This window comes from Bubalus bubalis, chromosome 11 (genome assembly GCF_019923935.1).
Source record: "Bubalus bubalis isolate 160015118507 breed Murrah chromosome 11, NDDB_SH_1, whole genome shotgun sequence".
Classification (NCBI taxonomy): Eukaryota; Metazoa; Chordata; class Mammalia; order Artiodactyla; family Bovidae; genus Bubalus; species Bubalus bubalis.
Genome location: NC_059167.1, coordinates 33,972,205 through 33,986,841, shown reverse-complemented (window position 1 = coordinate 33,986,841; position 14,637 = coordinate 33,972,205). Strand labels below are relative to the sequence as shown.

Genomic DNA, 14,637 nt, shown 5'->3' with positions numbered 1-14,637 from the left:
TCATTCCTCTCATTTAAGGGATTTGAATTCCTGTTAAGGGTCCAGCCCCATGGGGAAGAAGCAGTTCTGTGAATAAGGCACCAAGAGCCAAGTGAGAAGGTGAGAGGCAGAGGGAGAGGAGATGAAAGAGGGAACAGGATGGTGTGGATGGGAGTTGAAGTCAGTACCCCTGAACTAAGCCTGCTGTTTCCTTACTCAGAGGGACTCGCACTGGTGTCACTTTCTGGGTCTCCTGGGCTCTCACTCACGGAATCAGTGATGGTTGATTAGTGAATCTGTGAAACTCATCCTTCCTCTCCTTTTCTTGTAAGACGGAGCCACCAGACACAGCACTCTCCCATCCTTCTCTCCGCGGATGTGTCACAGGAGGCCTGTCCCCTGCAGAAGGGCTCTGGCCATCCAGTGCAGCCCGCGCCTGTGGGTGGCTGTAGGTGGAGGTCTGATTATCTCTGTGTTCAGAACTAGAAAGCATTGTCCACCAATGAAAGCCACATTCTCCAACATCTGCTTTGCCAGTGATAAAGGTGGTATTTTGGTCTATTTCTGCTTTACTATTTTATCTATTTCAGTTGGTTCCGAATGAATGAGGAGAAAGAAAGTGGTATTTTCAGGGAGCTCATCAACCAAGTTCATGGGAAGTCAGAGATTACCTTTATCCCCTTACAAATTTCCTTATTTATGACTTTTTTCCCAAGGATGCCTTGAACTTCGACAACAAGAGATGGAGGAAGGAGATAGAGGGTGACAGGTTTGGGGAGAGTCATCAATAGTAATTATAACTACTGCCAGATCACTGAAATCTTATGAAAGTGGTACCTGTGATGTTCATATTGATATACCCATTTATTGACCAAAGGCAGAGAGACTTGTCCAAGGTCACATAACTAGGAAGTGACACATCAGATTCTAGTTGATTCCAAACCTTCCAATTTTTCACTGCATTTCTCCCAGAAGAGTTAGGTCTTCTTTCTCAATGTTGTTTTCATCTCCACTTCTCTTTCATCCCTGGTGCCACTTTCCCCACATCTGGCTCATGTCTGACTTGTCACCCTAGGCCCCCTCAACCTCAACCTTCCATTGAGTCCATTATACACACTACTGCAAGGCTAGCCCTCCTAAAACTTGATTTTATATATGCCATTCCAAATTTACGATCATGCTCATTTGTTCCATCAGCTCCTAAAATATGGCTTCCCTGTGAAGAAATAGAATACTCATCAACAGCTCTAATTCAGAGCCGAAAATCTGACCTGGTATGAACTATTTACACTGAACTCTGTATAAGTCATTTCACCCTTCTTTGAATAATAGCACTCATTTTTCCCTTCCCATGATAGTTATTATAATCCACTCAATGACCCCATTTCTTAATGTGGAATTACAAACTCTCCCCTTGTGGGAGCACTACACACCCTCCAATATTTACTTGTCCTTGAATTTCTCTGTGTACTCTTCCAGGAAGAAGATCACAGATGTATTCCCTGAGCCCATCCAAGGGCAGGGGAGATAGAAATTGCCCCATAAATACCTGTTAAATGAATTAAACAAGTTCCTTTTTGCATTTCTTACAGTATTAGGCATGATGCTGCTTCTGCTGCTGCTGCTGCTGCTAAGTCACTTCATTCATGTCCGACTCTGTGCGACCCCATAGACGGCAGCCCACCAGGCTCCCCCGTCCCTGGGATTCTCCAGGCAAGAACACTGAAGTGGGTTGCCATTTCCTTCTCCAATGCATGAAAGTGAAAAGTGAAAGTGAAGTCGCTCAGTCATATCCGACTCTTAGAGACCCCATGGACTGCAGCCTACCAGGCTCTTCTGTCCATGGGATTTTCCAGCCAAGGGTACTGGAGTGGGTTGCCATTGCCTTCTCTGATTAGGCATGATAGTTCCAACTTAATATGTGGTCCTTAAATGTTTTTGAATAAATGAAAAACTACTTGTTTTAAATACTGCAAGTAGATAAAATATTGATCTTACCTCTTTCCTAAATGCTTCAACCAAACTAGGCAAATATGATTTGAAATTATATTAATATAACTTTTTTGAGGGGACCTTCATTTTCAGTCTAGCATTATTACTTGCTAGCTGTAGGTTCTAGGGAAAACTATTGAAACTGTCTGTAACATTTTTCCCATCTGGGAACAATAACAGTAAGGGTTTTTTGTTTGTTTGTTTTAAGTGAAGATAGAGTTATTATATTAAAATGCTTAGAATAATGCTTAGCTCACAAAGCTTCCCTAACATGGGAAAGGAGATGATCAGCCATGTCCAGGAAGCACAGAGAGTCCCAGGCAAGGTTAGCACAAGGAGGAATACACTGAGGCACACAGTAATCAAACAGACAAAAATTAAAGACAAAAATAAAATATTAAAAACAACAAGGGAAGAATGAGAAATAACATACAAGGGAACTCCCATAGGTTATCAGCTGATTTCTCAATAGAAACTCTACAAGTCAGAAGGGAATGGTGCAATATATTTAAAGTGATGAAAGGGAAGAACCTACAATCAAGAATAATCTAGCCAGCAAGACTCTCGTTCAGATTTGATGGAGAAATCAAAAGCTTTCCAGGCAAGCAAAAGTTAAGAGAACTCAGCACCATCAAACCAGCTTTACAACAAATGCTAGGAAATACCAAAGAAAGAAAAGATCTACACAAAATAAACCCCCCTCCAAATTAAGAAAATGGTAATAGGATCATACATATTGATAAGTACCTTAAATGTAAATGGATTAAATGCACCAACCAAAAGACATAAACTGGCTGGGCAGATGAAAACATGTGCATGCATGCACTTCCACTTATTACATCACTCTACTTAACCCCTGAATTGTATGTAATTATTTTATGTTATTAGGTTAATCATGTTTCCATTGTGGGCTTGCAATTATAGTTGTTGTTTACTTTCTGCCTGGCTATTGATTGTGAAAATGGATAAATATCTTTTACTATTGTGATTATGTAACTGTTATTCACTTAGTATCATTGTATCATGATTGGTCAACAGAAAATAATAGAATTCTATATCACCAAAACTACCATTTAATAGAAAAACCTGTAATCACTTTTTAAAATCCAGATGCATATCAGAATTATCGTGGAATGTTTTGAAAAATAGAAATGCCCAGTGTTGCTCTTCTTCTCCAAAGCTCCATTTATGTTTCTGATAAGCAGCCATGTTTAAAAACAACTGGACTATATGTTGATCTTTTACTTTTATCTAGTTTGTTTAGCTTTTTCTATTTTATATTCAGTTCTCCCATTTCATTTAGTTTATGGTTTTTCCTGTGGTCATGTATAGATATGAGAGTTGGACTGTGAAGAAGGCCGAGCGCCAAAGAATTGATGCTTTTGAACTGTGGTGTTGGAGAAGACTCTTGAGAGTCCCTTGGACTGCTAGGAGATCCAACCAGTCCATTCTGAAGGAGATCAGCCCTGGGATTTCTTTGGAAGGAATGATTCTAAAGCTGAAACTCCAGTAGTTTGGCCACCTCATGCAAAGAGTTGACTCATTGGAGAAGACTCTGATGCTGGGAGGGATTGGGGGCAAGAGGAGAAGGGGACGACAGAGGATGAGATGGCTGGATGGCATCACTGACTCGATGGACTTGAGTCTGAGTGAACTCCAAGAGTTGGTGATGAACAGGGAGGCCTGGCGTGCTGCAATTCATGGGGTCGCAAAGAGTTGGACACGACTGAGTGGCTGATCTGATCTGATCTGATATTCTCCCATTTCTCCATCCCTTCTTTTTTTTTTTTTGATGTTCTTTCTCAAGCCTTTATCAAGCATAGCAGAAAGTGTATATATACACACGTATATATATAATATATATATAAAGTATATATATATACACACACATACTTTACGTGTATGTATGTATAACATATGTATAGTATGTATGTAAAACATATATATGTATATTCAAAATAGTATGTATAATATATAAATGCATGCTCAAAAATGATAGAATGATCTCTGTTCGTTTCCAAGGCAAACCATTCAATATCACAGTAATCCAAGACTATGCACCAACCACTAATGCCAAAGAAGCTGAAGGATCTTTAATAACCTACAAGACCTTCTAGAACTAACACCAAAAAAAGATGTCCTTTTCATCATAGGGGACTGGAATGCAAAAGTAGAAAGTCAAGAGATACCTGCAGTAACAGGCAAGTTTGGCCTTGGAGTACAAAATGAAGCAGGGCAAAGGCTAACAGAGTTTTGCCAAGAGAATGCACTGGTCCTAGCAAACCCCTCTTCCAACGACACAAGAAATGACTCTACACATGGACATCACCAGATGGTCAATACTGAAATCAGACTGATTATATTCTTTGCAGCCAAAGATGGAGAAGCTCTACACAATCAGCAAAACAAGGCCAGGAGCTGACTGTGGCTCAGCTCATGAACGCCTTATTGCCAAATTCAGACTTAAATTGAAGAAAGTAGGGAAAACCACTAGACCATTCAGGTATGACCTAAATCAACTCCCTTACAGTTATACAGTGGAAGTGACAAGTAGATTCAAGGGATTAGATCTGATAGACAGAGTGCCTGAAGAACTATGGACAGAGGTTCATGACATTGTACAGGAAGCAATGATCAAGACCATCCCCAAGAAAAAGAAATGCAAAAAGGCCAAATGGTTGTCTGAGGAGGCCTTACAAATAGCTGAGAAAAGAAGAAAAATGAAAGGTAAAGGAGAAAAGGAAAGATTAAGCATCTGAATGCAGAGTTCCAAAGAATAGCAAGGAGAGATAAGAAAGCCTTCCTCAGTGATCAGTGCAAAGAAATAGAGGAAAACAATAGAATGGGAAAGACTAGAGACCTCTTCAAGAAAACTAGAGATACCAAGGGAATATTTCATGCAAAGATGGGCACAATAAAGGACAGAAATGTTATGGACCTAATAGAAGCAGAAGATATTAAGAAAAGGTGGCAAGAATACACAGAAGAACTATATGAAAAAGATCTTCATGACCCAGATAACCACGATGGTGTGATCACTTACCTAGAGCCACACATCCTGGAGTGCAAAATCAGGTGGGCCTTAGGAAGCATCACAATGAACAAATCTAGTGGAGGTGATGGAATTCCAGTTGAGCTATTTCAAATCTTGAAAGATTATGCTGTGAAAGTGCTGCATTCAATATGCCAGCAAATTTGGAAAACTCAGCAGTGGCCACAGGACTGGAAATGGTCAGTTTTCATTCCAACCCCAAAGAAAGTCAATGCCAAAGAATGTTCAAACTACTGCACAATTGCATTCTTCTCACACACTAGCAAAGTAATGCTCAAAATTCTTCAAGCAAGGCTTCAACAGTGTGTAAACCAAGAACTTGCAGATGTTCAAGCTGGACTTAGAAAAGGCAGAGGAACCAGAGGTCAAATTGCCAACATCTGCTGGATCATAGAAAAAGCAAGAGAGTTCCAGAAAAACATCAATTTCTGCTTTATTGATTACACCAAAGTCTTTGTGTAGATCACAACAAACTGTGGAAAATTTTTTAAGAGATGGGAATACCAGACCAGCTTACCTGCCTCCTGAGAAATCTGTATTCAGGTAAAGGAGCAACAGTTAGAAACATACATAGAACAATGGACTGGTTCCAAATTGGGAAAGGTGTATGTCAAGGCTGTATATTGTCACCCTGCTTATTTAACTTATATGCAGAGGACACCATGTGGAATGCCAGGCTGGATGAAGCACAAGCTGGAATTAAGATTGCCAGGAGAAATATCAATAACCTCAGATACCCAGATGACACCACCCTTATGGCAGAAAGCGAAGAGGAACTGAAGAGCCTCCTGATGAAGGTGAAAGAGAAGAGTGAAAAATCTGGCTTCAAATTCAACATTCAAAGAACTAATTTCATGGCATCCGGTTCTATCACTTTATGGCAAATAGATGGGGAAACAATGGAAACAGTGAGAGACTTTATTTTCTTGGGCTTCGAAATCACTGCAGATGGTGACTGCAGCCATGAAATTAAAAGATGCTTACTCCTTGGAAGAAAAGCTATGACCAACCTAGACAGCATATTAAAAAGCAGAGACATTACTTTGCTGACAAAGGTCTGTCTAGTCAAAGCTGTGGTTGTTTTGGTAGTCGTGTATGGATGTGAGAGTTGGACTCCAAAGAAAGCTGAGGGCTGAAGAATTGATGTTTTTGAACTGTGGTGTTGGAGAAGACTCTTGAGAGTCCCTTGGACTGCAAGGAGATCAAATCAGTCCATCCTAAAGGAAATCAGTCCTGAATATACATTGGAAGGACTGATGCTGAAGTGGAAACTCCAATACTTTGGTCACCTGATGCAAAGAGCTGACTCATTGGAAAAGACCCTGATGCTGGGCAAGATTGAAGGCAAGAGCAAAAGGGGATGACAGAGGACAAGATGATCAGATGGCATCATCGACTCAATGGACGTGAGTTTGAGCAAGCTCTGGGATCTGGTGACAGACAGGGAAGCCTTCCTGTAGATAGGAAGACTACGGCATGCTGCAGTCCATGTTGTCACTAAGAGTCGGACACGACTGTTAACTGACTGAACTGACTGATTATCATTTTTGATAGAATAATCACAGTGAAAGATATGGGTACTTCAGATTTAGCATATTTTTAAAACTATAAGGGATAGGAAAGATTTGTTCCTGAATGTATGTGTTAACAGCCTGTTACCCTTTGAGATCTTTCTACCTTCTTCTTTAACTTAACCATTATCTTTATTCTTCAGAGATTTTTGGAGACTTGCTGAGGTTTCTGCTCTGACAAGAATGTTTTGGTTTGGGGAATCAGTTTTCTTTGGACAGGACCACCTGAAAGTGATTTTTTAAGCCCATGCTAAGCAGATAGCATTCCCTGGATTAGCAGTGGGAGCAGCAATGATGGAGAAGGAAATGGCAACCCACTCCAGTGTTCTTGCCTGGAGAATCCCAGGGGCGGTGGAGCCTGGTGGGCTGCCATCTATGGGGTCGCACAGAGTTGGACACGACTGAAGCGACTTAGCAGCAGCAGCAATGATGGTATGATGTGGAAAATAGTAGACTAGTCATCAGCCACTGACGGGCTTCCCAGGTGGCACTAGTGGTAAAGAAGCTGCCTGCCAATGCAGGTTAGATGTAAGTGAGTTCAATCCCTGGGTCGGGTGGTCCCCTGAGTAGGGAATGGCTACCCACTCCAGTATTCTTGCCTGGAGGATCCCATGGAGAGAGGAGCCTGGTGGGCTATGGTCCATAGGGTCACAAAGAGTCGGACACGACTGAAGCGGCTTGGCATCCACACAGGCAGGCTCGCAAGCAGCCATTGGGTTTTAGAGTTAGCTGGAGAGATACAGTAAACAATAATTCTGGTTGTTTAACCAGCATTTAGTTCTTCAAACAGGAGATGGGACATTGGAGAAATGAGTAGAGAAATTTTTAGGTCTCTAGCTTTTGAACCGTGGTATTGGAGAAGACTCTTGAGAGTCCCTTGGACTGCAAGGAGATCCAACCAGTTCATTCTGAAGGAGATCAGCCCTGGGATTTCTTTGGAAGGAATGATGCTAAAGCTGAAACTCCAGTACTTTGGCCACCTCACACGAAGAGTTGACTCATTGGAAAAGACTCTGATGCTGGGAGGGATTGGGGGCAGGAGGAGAAGGGGACGACAGAAGATGAGATGGCTGGATGGCATCACTGACTCGATGGATGTGAGTCTGAGTGAACTCTGGGAGTTGGTGATGGACAGGGAGGCCTGGAGTGCTGCGATTCATGGGGTCGCAAAGAGTTGGACACGACTGAGCGACTGAACTGAACTGAACTGAGGGGAAAAAAAAATGAACAACTTGGAAGGATACTGACATTATCCTTCCATTTCCTAAAAGACTTTTAAAATGAAAATCTTTGCTGATTAACTCCTAGGAATTCATTGATTGGCCCAAGATGCATCCATATCTACTGTTTTAGGTGAATTATACCATTGGCAGAGAAACTAGAGCGAAGCCCACAGGTGTGCCTGACGGAACCAAGATCGTGAAGAGTAGTCAAGAGCTCAGTAAGTGGTACTGTGGCAATACAGAGAAAAAGCCTTAAAATGTGTGTCTTCTTTAACCCACACTTTCAACCTAAGACTTCTTTCTGAGAATAGATTTGTGTAAGTGGCAAAACTCAAAGTAAAAGGAAATTTACTACAGCAAATCATGTCACAGCAAATCTACTAGCAAATTATATGAATTTAATATCCAACAATAGAGGATTCATTCAATAAACTTTGGGACATCTATCAGTTGAATGCTATTGCCATTTAAAATAATGTAAATGTGTATTTACTGACATAGGGAGATGTTTATGCTATATTGTTAAGGGATAAATTAATATGTAAATTATCTGTATATGTATTTGCCAAAATGTTATTAATGATGACCTTTGAATACATTAAGATAAATTTAAAAACATTTATCTGTATTAAATTTTTTTTCTACAGTGTATTACTTGTATGATAAAAGTAAAAAACAAAAGCAAACAGGTAATCTGGTGAGCAGCTGAGACAGAATGTCTGGGTTCCCATTGAGTGGCTGATGGAGGATTGAAGAAGAAGATGCTCTGGTCTCAAACCTAGAGGTGAGTACATATCTCACCTGAGATAATTCCCCTTTACCAAGAGCAGTTAGAGTCTTTTACTAAAACGATGCTTCATGCACCATGAGCTTCATCAAACTGGTAAAGAATTAGTCGTTTAAAATCTCTCTCATGAACAAACAGGCAAAATGGTTAAAATGACATCCTCACTTACTTTCCCCACTGGATGATCAGCATCATGAAGAGCAGGGCTGGTATTTAGTAGTTTGCATCTATGAGGCGCACTTACACAGGTGATCAGCCCTCAGTGCCTGCCTTTGTTTACTACTGAAAGAGAAAGCAGCATGAATTAGTTATTCAAGAGATGCTCTTTGATCACTCAGCTGAACATATCCTTTATTAAATTTAGAGTTCTAACATTTGGCATTTCATTTCTTCATTAGGATACATTATTGGGCTATTCATAGTTAAGAGAATTCATCTTATTTACAGCTGATGGGTCATCTCAGTTATCCATGGCAGGAGCACATTTGCCTGTGTCAAAACAGTGCAATTAACTTAAGAAATTCACTCTTGGTGATATCTTTACCCAGCGTTTTGCTTTTTTTGCAAATCTTTCCTTTCTTCTCTTTTCAGTTCAGTTCAGTTGCTCAGTTGTGTCTAACTCTTTGCAACGCCATGGACTGCAGCACGCCAGGCCTCCCTGTCCATCACCAACTCCTGGAGTTTACTCAAACTCATGTCCATCGAATTGGTGATGCCATCTAACCACCTCATCCTCCGTCATTCCCTTCTCCTCCTGCCCTCAATCTTTCCCAGCATCAGAGTCTTTTCAAATGACTCAGCTCTTCGCATCAGATGGCCAAAGTATTGGAGTTTCAGCTTCAACATCAGTCCTTCCAGTGAACACCCAGGACTGATCTCCTTTAGGATGGACTGGTTGGATCTCCTAGCAGTCCAAGGGACTCTCAAGAGTCTTCTCCAACACCACAGTTCAAAAGCATCAATTCTGCGCTCAGCTTTCTTTATACTCCAACTCTCACATCTATACATGACTACTGGAAAAACCATAGCCTTGATTAGATGGACTTTTGTTGACAAAGTAATGTCTCCGCTTTTTAATATGCTGTCTAGGTTGTTCATAACTTTCCTTCCAAGGAGTTCAGTTCAGTTCAATCGCTCAGTCGTTTCCGACTTTTTGCGACCCCATGAATCGCAGCACACCAGGCCTCCCTGTCCATCACCAACTCCCAGAGTTCACTCAGACTCACGTCCATCGAGTCAGTGATGCCATCCAGCATCTCATCCTCTGCCGTCCTCTTCTCCTCCTGCCCCCAATCCCTCCCAGCATCAGAGTCTTTTCCAATGAGTCAACTCTTCGCGTGAGGTGGCCAAAGTACTGGAGTTTCAGCTTTAGCATCATTTCTTCCAAAGAAATCCCAGGGCTGATCTCTTTCAGAATGGACTGGGTGGATCTCCTTGCAGTTCAAGGGGTTCTCAAGAGTCTTCTCCAACACCACAGTTCAAAAGCATCAATTCTTCAGTGCTCAGCCTTCTTCACAGTCCAACTCTCACATCCATACATGACCACAGGAAAAACCATAGCTTTGACTAGACAGACCTTTGTTGGCAAAGTAATGTCTCTGCTTTTGAATATGCTATCTAGGTTGGTCATAACTTTCCTTCCAAGGGGTAAGCGTCTTTTAATTTCATGGCTGCAGTCACCATCTGCAGTGATTTTGGAGCCCCCAAAAGTAAAGTCTGACACTGTTTCCACTGTTTCCCCATCTATTTCCCATGAAGTGATGGGACCAGATGCCATGGATCTTCGTTTTCTGAATGTTGAGCTTTAAGCCAAGTTTTTCACTCTCCACTTTCACTTTTCATCAAGAGGCTTTTTAGTTCCTCTTCACTTTCTGCCATAAGGGTGGTGTCATCTGCATATCTGAGGTTATTGACATTTCTCCCAGCAATCTTGATTCCAGCTTGTGTTTCTTCCAGGAGTAAGCGCCTTTTAATTTCATGGCTGCAGTCACCATCTGCAGTGATTTTGGAGCCCAAAAAAATAAAGTCAGCCACTGTTTCCACTGTTTCTCCATCTATTTGCCATGAAGTGATGGGACCGGATGCCATGATCTTAGTTTTCTGAATGTTGAGTTTTAAGCCAACTTTTTCACTCTCCTCTTTCCCTTTCATCAAGGGACCAGGCATGCAGGGGATGTCTATCATTTGGAAGGAGTTGAGATTTTTCTTTAGTATGATAGGAAGCTATTCAAAGTCTTGAGGAAGGGAATGGCATTATTTGATTTACGTTTTTGAAAGACCACCCTGACTACAGTGTGGGGAAGATTCTACAAGAGAGAAACCAGAAGGTCAATTAGACATCCAGGTAAGAGATGAGGGAGCTGATAACTGTGGAGTTAGTGAGAAGTGACCAGATTCAGGTGTGTTTTGAAGGGAGAGCCGGTAGTACTCCCAATGCAGGGAGGGGATGGTAGGAAGGGAAAGAGAATAATCAAAATGACATCGGGGTGTTTAGCCTGAGTCTGTATACCTAAATATAATTTGTTAAACAATTTATCTTTTTGCCTATCAGGAGAAAATTGTCTTTCTTGTGTATTCACTTCCTTTGTAAGTGTGAATTTATTTCTTGGTTTTCTGTTCTGTTCTGTTCCTTTGCTCAGTACCACATTCTTCTAATTCCTAATTTAAAATTAAAATTATTAATGTATTATCAATTTATATATTATGTAGTATGTTATAAGGGCTTCCCTCGTGGCTCAGTGGTAAAGAATCTGCCTGCAATGCAGGAGATGTGAGAAACATGGGTTTGATCCATAGGTTGGGAAGATCCCCTGGAGAAAGAAATGGCAACCCACTCCAGTATTCTTGCCTGGAAAGTCCTATGGATAAAGGAGCCTGGTAGGCTACAGTCCATGGGGTCACAAAGAGTCAGACATGACTTAGTGACTAAATAACAGCAACAAACAATATATTATAAACAAAATTATCAATATAAATTAAAAAGTAATTTTCTAATCATTCTTATTTTCAGCTCTGTTTTGGTTATTCTCACATACTAATTTTACAAATAAATTTTAGAGTCCCTTTTATCAAGTTTGTCGAAAAATGATCTGTTAGGAATTTGTATTTTTTAATTGTATTTATCGCTTATTTTTGTGTATAATAAGAATCTAAAATATTCTTTTTCTTTCCTTTTACAATGTCCTCTGTAAAGTTTTATAATTTCCTTAATACAAAGCATACACATTTCTTGTTATTTTTTCTTTTATGAATGGAAAACTATTTTACTTTCTAATTAATTATCGTAGGCAACTAAGAAAGTTATCACTCTGTATATTTGTATTTTAAGCCAGATAATCTATTGAATTCTTTCATGTTTCTAGGAGTTTTTAAGATGATTCACTTGGGTTTTTCAAGACTGTAATCTTTATAATCTGCAAATAAGGATACTTCTGCCTCTTCCTACCCAATATTTGTGCTTATCTCATTCTCTCATCTAATTATATTGGTGAGCACTTCAAGAACAATCATTAAATAATTGTGGTGATAACAAGTACCCTTGTCTTGTACCTGGCTTTTATGAGACTATTTCTAGGTTCTCCCAGTAAGTGTTAAAACTGGCTGTTACAAGATATGTATGAAATATCTTTTTAAATATATGGCTTAAAAAGTTTCACTCTATTATCACAATAATAAGATCTTTAAACAAGCCTTTTGAGGGGAGGGATGGCAAATATTGAACTAATCATGGAAGGTTTGTAAAAAATTATTTTTTAAAAATTTAAATTGAAATCCAGTTGATTTGCAATGTTTCAAGTATACAGCAAAGTGATTCAGTTATACATATATATTTATATACCTCTTCTTTTTTAGATTCTTTTCCATTATAGGTTATTGCAAGATATTAAATATAGCTCCCTGTAACAGTAGATCCTTGTTATTGAGTCGTGTGGTTTTAATTCTCTGATCTGTTTATATGATAAAGTTTCTGAATAGATTTTCATATGATTGAACTAGCTTCAGAAATTTGGAATTACCCCCAATTGGTTATAATATGTTCTTACTTCATTCTACTATTCTTATACTTAAATATGCTAGTATTTTATTTGGTGTTTTGTGTCTTATTCATAACTGAGATTAGTGTGTTTCTTATTTACACCTGGTGGGCCCAAAATTGCACATTCCAGCAAAATGTGGGGTTAAAATGGTCTTTGTTCCTGCGCCACCTAGCCAATATGCTCCCAGCAGCCCATGGCAACACCCACATAGCAAGTCTGTCACATCAGTCTAGTGGGTGGTATGTTTGTTCACCTTCTGTGAGCAAACGAGTATTGGGCCTGGTGGTCCCCAATTATTTTAACTCTCCTCTCCTTTCAAGAACCAGCAAGCCAGACTCCTTCAAGCAATAAAGATAACATGCACTATTTATTAAGTTCTTATCCACTGTGTCCCATATTATTTGAGTGCTGACCATATAATTGTAAATAAGGAACCAGTTCCTGCCCTCACAGAGCAGCTTGTAAAATCAAATGTGACATCTCCTCACATGGGAGCAAGTATCAGGGATCTGGAGCTTCCCTCGTGGCTCAGACAGGAAAGACTGCCTGCAATGCAGGAGACCCAGCTTCAATCCCAGGGTCAGGAAGATCCCCTGGAGAATGGAAATGGCAACCCACTCCAGTATTCTTGCCTGGGAAATCCCATGGACAAACGAGCCTGGCTAGCTACAGTCCATGGGGTTGTAAAGAGTTGGACACAACTGAGGGACTAACACATCAGGGATCTGAATTCTGTCTGTCCAACTTCATCTTTGTTCTTCAGGCATAAACTTCCCGCCCTTAAAAAAAAAAAAAAGTGAATTTGAAATGTATTTTCTGAAGTTAATTTATGTAAGAGAAATTTCTAGAAGCACTGCCTGGGCCTGTGGAGCAAGTTAAGCATTAGCATCCTTCCTTGAGGCTTTATTTCAGTACTCCCCAGGTCCATCTGCAACCTGTATTTTGAATCTGATTAGTTGCATAATAACTCTTTACATTTTTATACAGTGTGGCACCTTTCTTTGGATTAGCTTAAAATGTTTTACAGCCATTATTCTATTAACCCTCACCCTAGGGAGTGTTGAGGGTGGCATAGAATATGTTATTATCTTTCTTTTCTCAAAGGGACATGATGGCACAAGAAAGTCAAGAAACTTGAGCAATAGCACACATGAAGTTGGATGGAACCGGTTATAGAAACAGGTTTTAGCTGCTGGGGCATAAACCTCTCTGCTTCCCTCTATCAGACAGCCCCAAATAGGCTGAATGGTGATAATGAAGGTTTTTCTTTTGTCAAAAAAAATGAGTTAAATATATGCTGGGGAAGCAGCAGATGAGTTAAGCTAAATCATCCAGGGTGATAGAGAGCTGTTGAATACACGTCCTCAAACAAAATGCACATGTAATTCAGGCCTACTTTACTACATGATAAATGCTGCCACATGCCGTAGGAGGAAATCAGGAAGTGCCCTGCTGACACTGTGTGCGCTCAGTCACTCAGTCACGTCAGACTCTTTGTGACCCCATGGCCAGGCTCCTCTGTCCATGGGATTCTCCAGGTAAGAATAATGAAGTGGGTTTCTATTTCCTCCTCCAGGGGATCTTCCTGACCCAGGGATTGAACCCAAGTTTCCTGCATTAGCAAGAGGATTCTTTCACCACTGAGCCACCGGGTAGGAACTAAATACTTTGTATTTGTTGAAGAAAAGAAGGAAGGAAAGTAGGGAGAAACGAAGATAAGCTGTTGTTCTCATCGTGGAGAAGCTTACAGCTGGGGAGGGAGAAACACTACAGACTAACGTAAAACAATATTGTGCGGCACTAGAGAGCATTGTCCCTGGATGCGTGGTGTGCAGAGGAGGAAGAAGCCACTGTGGCCTGGAGCCATCACAGAAGCCTTGCATTGCATGCAATCTCAATTAGCTCCAGAGAATGGATGGGTTCCGGAGAGGTGAAGAGCAGGAGGGAGATTATCTTTGGAAGTGGGAGGGTCTGACAAGGCTGGTGGTAGAGGGTA

At 40.6% G+C, this 14,637-nt stretch overlaps 1 long non-coding RNA gene across 2 annotated transcripts; it reads left to right on the top strand.

Annotated features, from left to right (window-relative positions):
* The first annotated feature begins 1,647 nt into the window (after positions 1 to 1,647).
* On the top strand, positions 1,648 to 14,323 carry LOC123328018. Of its 2 annotated transcripts, none has more exons than XR_006542719.2 (3): positions 1,648 to 1,706; positions 8,465 to 8,601; positions 14,218 to 14,323. It is a non-coding gene; the product is annotated as an uncharacterized LOC123328018 (long non-coding RNA). The 2 variants fall into 2 exon arrangements; XR_006542718.2 differs by lacking the exon at positions 1,648 to 1,706 and adding an exon at positions 7,848 to 8,035.
* The last annotated feature ends 314 nt before the right edge of the window (positions 14,324 to 14,637 follow it).